This window comes from Cupressus sempervirens, chromosome 4, assembly GCF_028749045.1.
Source record: "Cupressus sempervirens isolate cs-2001-9-10 chromosome 4, ASM2874904v1, whole genome shotgun sequence".
Taxonomy (NCBI): domain Eukaryota; kingdom Viridiplantae; phylum Streptophyta; class Pinopsida; order Cupressales; family Cupressaceae; genus Cupressus; species Cupressus sempervirens.
Genome location: NC_143121.1, coordinates 853,580,768 through 853,593,664, shown reverse-complemented (window position 1 = coordinate 853,593,664; position 12,897 = coordinate 853,580,768). Strand labels below are relative to the sequence as shown.

The 12,897-nt window shown below is 38.9% G+C and overlaps 1 protein-coding gene across 1 annotated transcript in view; it reads left to right on the top strand.

Annotated features, from left to right (window-relative positions):
- LOC149564066 (RNA helicase family protein) overlaps positions 1–12,897 on the top strand; it is a 280,646-nt gene that overhangs the window by 266,030 nt on the left and 1,719 nt on the right. The window lies entirely within an intron of this gene.

Here is a 12,897-nt window from a genome sequence, read left to right as displayed (position 1 = left end):
CCAGATTCAGAGATTGTAGACAGGTGCGTGAAGTCAATTGGTATTGTTCACATTACTCAGGTGAGAAGTTTGCTTGAATTGCCAGCTGGTTTCCGTTCATGGATTAGATGTTGGGATCCTTATCTTAGTACCTTGGATCGTTTTGACCGGAGATATCTATCATTCCTTGGTAGTAGTATCTGTTGCACCATCATGGACTTGATTAGTAGTTTGCCAGGTGTAGTTCTCATCCATGCCAGCAACTTGTTTGATGCTGGATTTAGTTTTTACACACCTGTGTTGGGCATTGTTCATATATCCAGTCAACCATTCTTGTTGGAATGGGTTAATGATCTCTTAGATATGACAGAGTTTACAGAAGAGTCCCAGGATCTGAGTATTACAGATGATAGCTATTCTAAGGTTACTCCTTTGGACAGTGTACCAGGGATAGAGTATAGGAGTGCGATCAGTCGGCAGAATCATGTGTCTAGTCAGCTGAGAGTTGGGGAGCGAGACATTTCTATCGCTTGCGAGCATTTCGATGCTGCTCGGCAGTTGTTAATAGTTTATGGATGGGGTTCTCCTACTAGTGATGAGCAGGGAGGCAGTTATCTTTCCTTGACAAAGATCCACTCTTTATGGGAGGCTATTCGGATTCTGAAACAAAATTATATGCAGTTGGTAGCCGACAGAGATTATCTTATGGAGTGGGGCAGTACAGCATATGACGCATTATTGGTCAAGGAAGATGAGGTGAGTGAGCTTACTCAGCAGCTCGAGGTGACTTCTGAGTTTCTTGAGAGTACACAGTTGGCTTTCAAGGAGTCACAATTTCATTAAGGTGACTATGGAGTTAGAACGACTTCAATCTTTACCAAATTTTGTACAATCACAGACTGTGGTGTCTGGTGATCCAAGGATGTCCATGATCGAGGTTGATAGAGGTAGTGGAGATGAGGATATATCTGTCCACGACACTAGTATTGGCATATTTGGTTCGTTTCCACTGGAGATAGGTTCAACTGAGTTGGGCGCTGCAACAGAGCATTGTGGTATGTTCGACTTCGGGGGCACGAAGACTAGTGATGTTGATTCTGCGCCCTTGGCTATATCATCCTCTGACTCAGTTGATGATCAGTCACAGTTGGTCGTATCACGACTACAGGATGAGTCCTTGACTGGGATTCGTTCTTTTTACCAGCATTATACTACAAGGTATGTTCATTAGTTTGCATCGGATCCAGGTGTTGAGGACTTGATGGCCGTCAGATTTGGTTTGGGTTCTAGTTCTTGCTATTTATCATGTGATGACTATTCGCCATCAGCGATGCATGGGAGTTATGGTTATGAGACAGTGGCCGGTGATTTACAGAGTTGTGCTGATTGCAGTAGGTGTGCAGTGTGTGGATTCTCGGTATTTGGTGCAGTTTCATGCGGGAGTATTTACCATTGTTGCAAAGTTGTATTGTACATTCCGCATAGGCCAATGGGATGCGTTTACTATGTTGGCAGTTTGGGTTATCTACTTTACTTGGGTTCTGATACTTCGAGAGCTTGTTTCTCATGGGTTCCTGACTTTGGAGTTTGGGTGAGTTGTATTCGCCAGTTTGATTATGGATTCCTCTTCGTTAATTTTCAGAGGTTGTTGCCGGAGCCTATGTTGATTGACAACAGTATAAATCATGACTACATTTGGGATCCATGTGGATTGATTGGGTTGTTGTTCGGCCATTGCTTGAGGACAAGCAATTTTGGGAAGGGCGGACTGTAATGTCCCTTTTTTAGCATTCATAGCATGATGTTGTCGTTAGCCTATTTCCCCATGGTCTCGTAGGCTAACCAAGACATTAAAGGGACCTAGAGGCCATTTGGCCTAGATAGTTTCAGTTGCAGGTCTTTCTGAGGGGTTTTGAGGCAACTTTGGGCATACTTACTATTTATAGTAAGTCATCTTGGACATGGTCGGACATCCAAGGGCAGCGGTATGTCAATGGTAATTGTTTAAAACCGACAAGAAAACTTGTTTATCATTGATAAGATTTGTTATGCATTGATAAAGCTATTTTATAAAGTTAAATTTAAATATTTAACTTTATTAATGCATAGACTATAGTTTGTGGGAAATATTTAAATTAAAAGAGTCCCCTTTATTTTATAACACATTGGAGACATAAGTTACATAAAGGGAGTTATGTTTTATCCCACATTGAAAAAACGAAGGACGGAGCTCTTGTGAGAATGTTATAAAAGAAATGGAAAGAGCTTCTTTTAAGCAAGCTTGGAAATATCAAAGAAATTGGAAAATTTTCTAGAGATTATGTCTCAATAGTTTGAAGGACGAAATCCCTTGAAGCTGGAAATCTTGACGCCATTGAAAGATATGGTCCTGAGATTTAACATGGTAGTAGTCTGAAAAAGTAGATACGAAAAAGCAGTCCGAAAAAGCGGAACCGAAAAAGCAGGCTGAAAAAGCAGTCCGTAAAAGCAGTCTGAAAAAAGCAATCCGAAAAAGCAAAAACGAAAAAGGCAAATCTGGAAGAACGCAAGTGGAAAAAGCAAATCGGAAAAAAGCAAAGCAGAAAGGGGCAGCATTGTAGAAAATTATTACAGCCATCTACAATCAGGTTCTTCACTTCTCATTTGGCATATTTTCTGAGAAATGTAGGTTTTCAGCTGAGTACAAAATATAGCTTCAGCACTTCACTATTTTCATATTGTACTTGTCTTTGTTTGCCATTTGGCATTATTGGTATCAAAGGAAGGCTAGGATTTTGCAATTGAAAGAGCATTGTAATTTTTAGACTATCTATATTGCAAACTTAGAGTTTAATGATCAGCTTATTAGTTTGCATGCCAATTGTTTGACAAAATGTCAATTGGCTATAAGTTCTCTTTTTGGCATAAACAATGTTATAATTTTGCATACTAAGTGTTTATATTAATGCCACTTGGTTGTAAGTGCATTAATGCCATCTTAGGTTGCATCCAAAGTATTTGTCATAATCACTAGTTGCTGTAGTTGCATATTGCAAGTAGTTTAAGTCACATATTTGTATTGAATATTGCCAAAATTAGTTGCACATTCATGTTAGGTCATTGTTTAGACGATCTGGAGTCTTTTGTAAGCATTCTTTTTGATGCAAATTGAAACAAGAGTTATTGCAGCAATCTGAAAAATTATATCAGTCATATGACCCCTTGTATGCAAAGTGTTTGACAAAATTCTTCGAGCCTTCAGTCAGCATTTTAAGGTCGGATTTGAGGAGGTTCATTACACTTGATGTCTTGCCATTGATATGGTATTTGTTGGCATTGTATTTTCTTTTGGAAAATGCATTCATCTCTTCAAAATCTGGATCTGTCATCAATTCATGGAGGTTTTCCTGGTCCTCTTTCATGTTGACATCGTGTGGCCTTAAAGATCAAAGAATATGGTGAATCGACTTCTTTCCTCTGCCGTTACCGCCTGGTCTTATGTGCAACTGTTGTCGATTCAGTGTGCTTGGCTGAAGTTTTCAATTTGCATGTTTGTCATGGGGTTATGTTCTTTGTTCCAAATGGCTTCTGTCAAAAAGTCTATTTGTGCAACTAGTGGTGCTCGCTCTTGTTCTATAGTTATTTGTTTTGTCTTCAGTTGTACCTTGATGATGGTTATTTGAAGGCTTCGTTTTCTTTCTCCACGTTAAAGTTTATCCTCAACATGTGTATTTATGGCGATATTTTATCTCCAGCATGTATGCCTTGGTGGCAATTTACTGCAACTCCAGCATGTATTTGTGTTGCCATTAAAGTTTTATCTCTCCTCCTCACCCCACCTCTCAGCTGCCACCTCTTCACCCCATCCATCATTTGTGAGGTCTTCTGATGCTTGAGCTCTAGTAGGGCTATCGATGAGGAGGGTTTTTAGGCCGAGCTCCTTAAGCTTGGTGCCCATGTCTTGGTTTCCTTTCTTCCTGTGTTCTTCAATAGAGCGGTTTGCATTGGTTTTCCAGATTCATGGTTGAGGCACATCATTTATCTGATTCTCAAGACTGGGTCAGACCTTAGTAACTATGAAACTATCATGATTGTGCACACCTTTGCCAAGTACTATGCTACAACATTGAACATTATTCTTTCTAATGAGCTTGATAAGAGAGATTACAGATCTAGAGGTCAGGCTGGTTTTTAGGCTGATTATCAGACCATGGATCACATTTTGACTCTACGGGCCATCATTGAGGAGGCTCGCCATCGCTCCGCTAAAGTCTACTGTTGCTTTGTGGACTTGCATAAGGTGTTTGATACCGTCCCATGGGTGGCCCTTTTCAAAGCACTATTGGGATGAAACAGGGTTACCCTCTTTCCCCCACCTTGTTTGGTATTTATATTGATGAGTTGGAGACCTTTCGCAGAGACTCCTAACTCCCTATTGACGGTTTCTACTTGTAGTAGGTCTTGATCTCCATTCTCTTGTTTGCTCATGATGTGATCCTTTTGGCCTCCTCTTCGAAGAGTCTTTAGAGGTTTCTTGATGGCTTGGCCTCCTTTTGTGACTTGTGTCAGCGCTTTGTGAATCTAGGTAAGACTCGTGTTATAGTCTTTAATTGTTTGAAGACCTCTCATCTGCAGTTTTACTTCCAAGGTCATGTGTTTGAGATCACCACATCCTATGTGTACCTTGGATTCAAGTTCTTTGGACCTCACTTCAGTTTTTGACTTGCCATCCAGCCGAGAGTTAGTAAGGGTATGGGCTCTCTTGCCATGCTTGAGAGACAGTGCTTCAGACACCACTTTGAGGACACTCTGTCCAAGTTGTCCCTCCTGGACTCTTTGGTTAGACAGATAGTTCTTTATGGCTTGGTGGTTTGGGGGCCTTCTCTTCTAGACTCTAACTGGGCCTCCATCGAGTGTGTCTAGACCTTGTTACTCCATCTTATTATCAGATGTCATCAGCTCACCCCCCACAATATTATTCTGGCTGAGTTCGGGGCCCATCCCTTTAGGTTGGCCGCCATTTTTTTATCTGATTTGGTTTCTTCACCGTCTTTGTGGTTTTGCTAACTCTGTAGGTGACCGACATAGATACTCTTATCCGGCTTACTATTCTTTTGTGAGTGTGGAAAATTCTGACCCGACCTCTTGGGCCTATTGCTAGTTTGCATAAGCTTCTTCATTGCTGAGTTTGATTGGGATTGATCTTGACCACCTACCTCCATTCTAGTTCTTGTTGGATGTTCCCTCTCACCTCCTCCCCTCACAACAGGAGTTCAACAGGCACGTCAGACTTGACATTTACAGACAGTATATCAGTACGATGTGGTGCAACCCTACTTGTGGGTTGCGCTCGAGGATGGCCTTTTATGTTGAGCAATTCCTTGTCATCCAAGATGGTATTGTTGTGCCCCCTAGCTACTTGTCTTTGCATTAGTGTCATGCCTTATGCATTTCTCTAGGCTACTTCAGGGTTGGCTCCCACCGGCCTCGTATCTAGAGGTATCATCACATTGACAGAGAGGATCATACTTGTCACTTGTGCATTTTAGATATGACCAAGACGAAGATCCATTTCATCTTTCACTGTCCCACCTACTATGAGATTCGTGGGAGATTCTATTGCATATTCAGGAAGTGTTGGTCCCTTGCACCCTTCTTCAGCTACACGGACCAGAGATGCCTTGCACTGTATCTTAGAGAGACTATGCAGCTCCTTGACCACACGTTATAGCTTCGATTTCACTAGCGAGTGGCTCTGACTCAGCTCATTATGGCTTTCTTCTCCCCCTCATCTCTAATGCATGGAACAAAGTGGCCTTCCTATGCCACCACCACTAGTCACTCCAGATCTGTGAGGCTTCGTAGTGGCTATACTCGTCAGCGAAACACTCCCAATACTTCTCGACAGTGGCTTGGGGCCTCTACTCGTCCTAGCCCATACCCTTCGGTGCTTGGCTTCCTTTTACCGAGGAAGCAACCTTAGTCCTTGCCTCGTTTGTTTGCTCCTTGCTTCTTGTTTTTCTTGCATTTTTGGTTTATCTTGTTTGCTCTCTTTTTGAGATATTGTTTGGTGTCTTGTAGCTGGCAGTCTTTTGTCTTTCATGCTTCTCAATACCATAGACCCTTATGGTCTTTTGTTGGACATTAATAAATTTATCTTGTCTTATCTCTTCCAGTTTGAATGCAAGTATGTCTGTCTGAAAGTATAAATGGTTCAGATTAGTGTCGTGCTAGCGAATGTTCATCTATTCCTGGTGTTGTCATTTTGTGATTTTGACTATACTAAGAAGCTTATATATAATTTGCATGATTTTTCTAGATTATAAATTAATTTTTATCATTGGGTCCATTGCATATGATCCCTTCAATTCGGTTGCAATGGAGATATCTATAATCACCAAAGTTGATTTCATTATTTGGCTACTCTTCGTGGGTATGAAGTATGATTATTGTTCGATGCCATCAAGTGCCTTGCCTTTTGAGCACGATGAGGATATCTTCCGTGACATGTAACAAAATGCTCTTAAAGATGGACAAAGTCAGATATGGGCTCGCTTGAACTGTCTTGATGAATTTGGAAAATAATGTGGTCATTGAGCTATATGAAAAGATGCATCCCAACATCGGCACTTCCTCTTTTTAGTCTCTGCAGTTGTGGAGTAGGTGTTGGTTTGTTTAGGAGATGCGACTGGTATTGTAAAGAATTTTCCTTAATGTTAATTGCTAAGTGCAAAGCCTTTGGAGCAAGTTAAAGGAAATCTATCAAGTCAAGAATTGGGAGGATGTTGCTACTTCTGATCAAGGATGGTTGACTATAACAGAAGTTCAAGAGGTTGCAACGCACGTTGTTCCACTCCGTGCCTTGGGTGCTACTATGACATGTGTGCTTCTAATATTGGTTGCAAGATTTCTCATTATTTGTGCATCTTCAGTCTCAAGGATTAACAATAGCATTGGAGGCTGTGATGTTACATCAAAAGCTTTATAGAGGTGCTATAAATAAGCCAATAGGTGGTTTATGAGGAAGATGATAAGTATTATTGTTCTGATGGTAAAATTATATTAATGTCATGAGCATTAGAGGACAAGACAAAACCTCTTCTGTGAGTGAATTTGTGTGAATGATGAGATTAGACCACAAAAAGAGATAAGTATTTATGATTACATCTCTTTTTTAAATAGTGATTGCTTTTAGCATTGATATTTATATGCTATTAATATCTCTCATGGTTGTAGGGTGCAACAAAGAAACAATGAGATGAGTATTGCATTGGTGATACATATTCATAGGGAGATTATTCAGCTTTAGAGGGAGATCATTAGACAGAGGGAGATGTCCAACTCTTTGCAAGTTTATGCAATAGTCAGCCATCTTATTGTGGTGGTTAAAGTTGTTTTTGCTGAAGAGAAAATCTCAATAATTAAAGATCTCCCCGCTAAGAGGGAGTCTCTATTAAGAGAAAATATCAATTATTATTTGTATATCTTCAATCTCAGGGATTAACAATAGCATTGGTGACTGTGATGTTACTTCAAAAGCTTTATAGAGGTGCTATAAATAAGCCAATAGGTGGTTTATGAGGAAGATAAGTATTATTGTTCTGATGGTAAAATTATATTAATGTCACGAGCATTAGAGGACAAGACAAAACCTCTTTTGTGAGTGTATTTGTGTGAATGATGAGATTAGACCACAAAAAGAGATAAGTATTTATGATTATATCTCTTTTTTAAATAGTGATTGCTTTTAGCATTGATAGTTATATGCTATTAATATCTCTCATGGTTGTAGGGTGCAACAAAGAAACAATGAGATGAGTATTGCATTGGTGATACATATTCATAGGGAGACTATTCAGCTTTAGAGGGAGATCATTAGACAGAGGGAGATGTCCAACTCTTTGCAAGTTTATGCAATAGTCAGCCATCTTATTGTGGTGGTTAAAGTTGTTTTTGCTGAAGAGAAAATCTCAATAATTAAAGATCTCCCCGCTAAGAGGGAGTCTCTATTAAGAGAAAATATCAATTATTAATATATTCTTCGTTGGGAGAAGTTTGAGGTGAAAGCCCTTATTCCACCCTTTATGAGTAGGTATGGTGGACCACCCTCTGCAAGTAGGCATGGTGGAAATGTATTCTTCTCTAGGAGAAGTTTGAGGTGAAAGCCCTCATTCCACCCTCGACGATTAGGTACGGTAGACCACCCTCTGTGAGTAGGCATGGTGGAAATGTATCTTTCTTTGGAAGAAGTTTTGATATAAAAGTCTTTGTTCTACCCTCTGTGAGCGTGCATGGTGACTTCATTCTACGTGCTTATGAAGTAACTAAGGTGGATTATGTTATGTTGAGATAACATATGTTAGGAGAACTTAACATCTTTAGATGCAACTAGATATGTGTGCCTGACCAAAGATCTTTCTCTTGCTAAGAGGGAGTGTTGAAGTTTGTGGCTGCGATAGAGATCTTCATCTCTGATTCTACGAGATAGAAACATGTTTGTTATGACTGTTATGGTCGTCTTTAGCTAAAAGAGATATTTGTGATTATATTATGCAAAAAACATGTCATACTTCATGCAAGAGGCATGCATATGAAAATGTGAAGTGTTAAATATGTGGAAATATGAAGGGTCTTATTTTTGGGACTTAGAGACCTTCGTGTGGAAGATGAAGAATCTTATGCAATCTATTTATATGATTGCTTAGTATATTGTAAAGCAAGCCAAGTGAAAGCTTTGTACTCGAATATTTTTATTATCAATAAAAGATATATTTTTTTGGTGTGGCTTGGTTTTTCCCTTCAAGTGGAAGGGTATTCCCAAGATAAACACATTGGATCTTTTGTGTAATATTTCTACTCTTTTATTTCTGTTTAGCTCTATTTGTGGGCTAAAACATTAATAAAATCACCCATGAGCTTATAGACAAAACTATTTTCGTTGTCAAATCCAACCTTAGAAATCAAGAGAGTTTTAGGTTTTTCATCTGTGGATGGAAAGATGAACTCAAAGTGCAATCTTCAAATAACATTTGAATATGTGAATGATAAGTAATGATTTCATATGATTCTTGCCTTCTCTTTTATAGGTTCTTACTTTGAGGCGCTCTATTTATTTTCTCCTACCAACTATTATAAGTACTTTAAAATTACATCAAAAAACCCTTTTTGTATTCTATTTTGAACGAAGTGTAAAAAACACTTTTTAAATACTATACAAAACCTAAATACGATTTTAAGTTTCCCTTTTGAAAATAAAGTGAATCAACCCACTTAAAATATTGCTTCTTATTTTCCTTACTCTAGCCTACAAGAGTGGCAAGAAGTGTCATCTTGGATCTAAGATGTCTTGGAAGTGATGTGTGAAGCACCCTTTCTCAAGAAGAGCAAGGGAGGCAAACCCTTTGCAAATATTGGCTAGATAGAAGGCCTTAGAGGAAAACAAGAACCAGAGAACATGACCCCTAAGTAGGTGTAAGTTGGGACAATCTCAATCTCGGAACCATCGAAAGTGAAGTCTTAAGGCAAGTAAAGACCATTACCTTAATCTTACTCAAGTTAACAAATAACCATCTCATATCACAAAAGTATGCCAACAACTCTAACTATCTTTGTAAGCCCTTAGGGAAGGAAGCCAAAAGAACTATATCGTCTGTGAAGAGCAATACATGAATCAGTACATGGTGAATAAGGATACCATCACCCGTAGGTAGGTGATCATGGAGAAATTCCTCGAGCTCATCAATATAAATTCCAAATAGAGTAGGGGATAGCGGACATCCCTACATCCCCCCAATGGTGCTACTAATGAAGTTAGAGAAGCTGGTGGGAGTGCTAAGGCGATAAAGAACCAACTCATAGAGTCTCATGATAGCAATGATAAGCATGTCTGAGATGTCAATGTCCCAAAGTCTCTGGAAAAAGAGGACCACGTCGAAGGCTTTGCGAAAGGTAAACAAAGCAACAATAGACCTTTGAGGAGCAAGAGCGGGCCTCCTCAAGGATAGTGCAAAGAGTCAAGATGTGGTCCATAGTTTGATAGTCTTGTGTGAAACCCTCCTGACCTTTTTCTCGTGCCTGGGGTTGATCGATCTCTCTAGAAAGAAGGATATTGAGGGCTGTAGCATACAACTATGGGAAAGTGTAGGAGTGGAGGATATAAGAGTAAGCAATACAATGAGACCATGTATGTTGTAAATGACATTTTGTAAGACAATATAAAGAAGAATTATAAATATATTTGGAACAGATCTAAAAGCATATTGAAGTAGAGATGTAAGGAAGATTTCGAGCAAATATTAAGGCAGAATTGGAGAAGAAATAAGTGAAGTTTTGGAAGTCAGTGCTTCCTAAAGCGGCATTAGTGTCTCTCACTAAGTTGGTTCTTAGCTATAGGGTAGTTGGTTCTTCATGTAGTTTGGTTCTTACAATTTGTGGGGATGGGTGACTCCAATAGGTCGATTTGTACAATTGAGAGGATTGGTGTCTCTTGTGGGTTGATGCTTATGAAGTTTGTAAAAAAGCTTTATTTCAGCAATAGTTTTGAGGTGAGGGCTGAATACACATTTTAGGATAGATGTTTATAGGTAGTCTATCCATGCCACTGGGGTTAACCCTCATGAGGGGCTTTGCCTTGTGATGGCTTTCTATGCTGAACACTTTTTAGAGATGAAGTATGGGAATATTGTCTGTACCCCTTACCTCTTTCATAGTTGGTCGCATTCTATCTGCATCTCCCTTGGTTTTTTTGAATTGGGATCACATGGATTACACATCTAGATTGACCATTAACGTGCCAGGGAGGATAGAGTTTACCAACTTTGTAGCTTGGGGGAGGTGGAATCTGAGACACGCTTCAGTTTTAAGTGTCCTATCTACTATGAGATCAACGGGAGATTCTACTGCCTGTTCAAGGAGACTTACTCTCTCCACCTTCAAATTCATCGACCAATGTTGCCTGGCTCTTTATCTTCAACAATCCTTGAGGCTATGGGACCACTCTCTTTAGCTTCAGCTACCTTCAAGACAATGCCCTAGTCAGCTTGTCACCTCATTCTTCCTAGTGCTTTTCATTGGCATGTGCCATCAAGCGTTTTCTTGGCCCCCCTCTTCTGGCCTTCCCAAATCTGTAAAGCCCCATAGGGATCCTACTTAGCAGCAATCTCCACATTCCTCTCGCCCTTTGGCTTTCCCTTTGGTTTTGAATATTTTCACAGTTGATCTAGACCAGTAGCCAATGGTTTGTTGATTCTTGCTTTTGGTTGTAGCTGTTTTCTCTTCTTGGGCACCATTTCATGTCCCTTTCGCGGGATGGCCTCTACTTTGTTTTGCTAGTTCCATTAACACTCTTTGTGGTCTTCCACTGGACATTAATAATTTGTCTCAATTCCTACAAGGGTTTCCATGTAAATCTTGGGTTCCTCTTGTGTTGCATAGTTGTTGCATCCATATGAATGATATTGTCATTATTAGATTGAAAAAGTTAAATCTAGTTTTATACTGATTCACATCACACTGCCCTCTATGCACATTAGTCTGCTTCACAGATCTAGTCTTGGAAAGCGACATTGTTAGGATTAACCACGAACATAAATAACAATTACATGCAAATATAGACAATATCAAAAAATAATAAATTGCACAGAAGAGAACACAAGACACCAAGATTTAACATGGTTCACCCAAACCCTAGGCTATATCCACCAAACAACAAGTCCAATATTATTACAATCTAGTGATTACAACCTGATTACAATCCGTAATCCCTTACAGCTCAAATACCACCGCAAGAAGCAATTTTCACATCACACATTATGAAAAACCCTAACCTTAAGCTCTTTTATACAAGTACTTCCCTAATCAGTCACCACAAACTAACAAACATGACAGACAGGTATAGTTACATTGTTGTTTCATTTGATAGGAAACTAACACATAAATAGGTTGAAGATTTGGCCCATTGAGAAATTCATAATTGCAGCAACTATTGCGCGGATGTTAAAAAATTTAGTTGGTAAATATTTAAATCAAACTGAATTTGGTATATTATATGTATTTGTCCTCATTTCTATAGTCATATTATAATGTATTCCACTATTCCAGACTGAAATCCTCATGCACCTTTACTTACTGTCTAGTTGTGTTGAACTGCACCTATTGGCATGTCCATTGTGTCATCAGATCCAAATGCTAATATTTATATGGAATTGATATAGTCAAGCAAAATTCCTTCTCTATGGGTCAAGTTAGATTTGCATTTGCACCGTCTCATGTATAAAGAGTAATAAATTAATAGTCCCTCCCTTTCAGAGCATGTTTATGTGCTTTTTACATTGAGTTGTTCATTTAGCAGAATGAATTGAAGATCAACAAAACATAATCAACTTTGTCATTACAAGTTTATTTTAACTTTATAATAACTAGTTCTTACAATAAAATTTCATATCAGTGTTTTAATTGTTTTATGTCAATACTACTAGCATGGGGTCTTGCAATTCCTGTATAATGAGCTCAAATTACACTAGGAGACAAATCAGCATGATCTTTCATGTGTATACTTGTACCATTCTCTCATCATGAGAGCTCATTCCATATACCTCTTGAGCAAGCCATTGTGTATATTGAAACTATAGAAGCTATATATGTGACAGAAAAACATAGTGTATATTCTTTCTATGGATAGGCCAGGAAGGATTGCTACAATAACATTTGGATATGCAATGGGAACTACATTATATGAAATTTGAATAAATTAACAATAAAAAGGTTCTATACAAAAACTCATTCCAAGGTTAGAAATGCACAAGCCTGTATGGTAGACTTAGAGCTTATGCAGAAACTTAGTAGTATAGGCTAAATCTAAAAGCCATGTGCAACCTAACAGGTTATTTTTTGGAAGATTTTTCCATTTTGTTCAAATTTGATAGAGATATCTACCAGCTG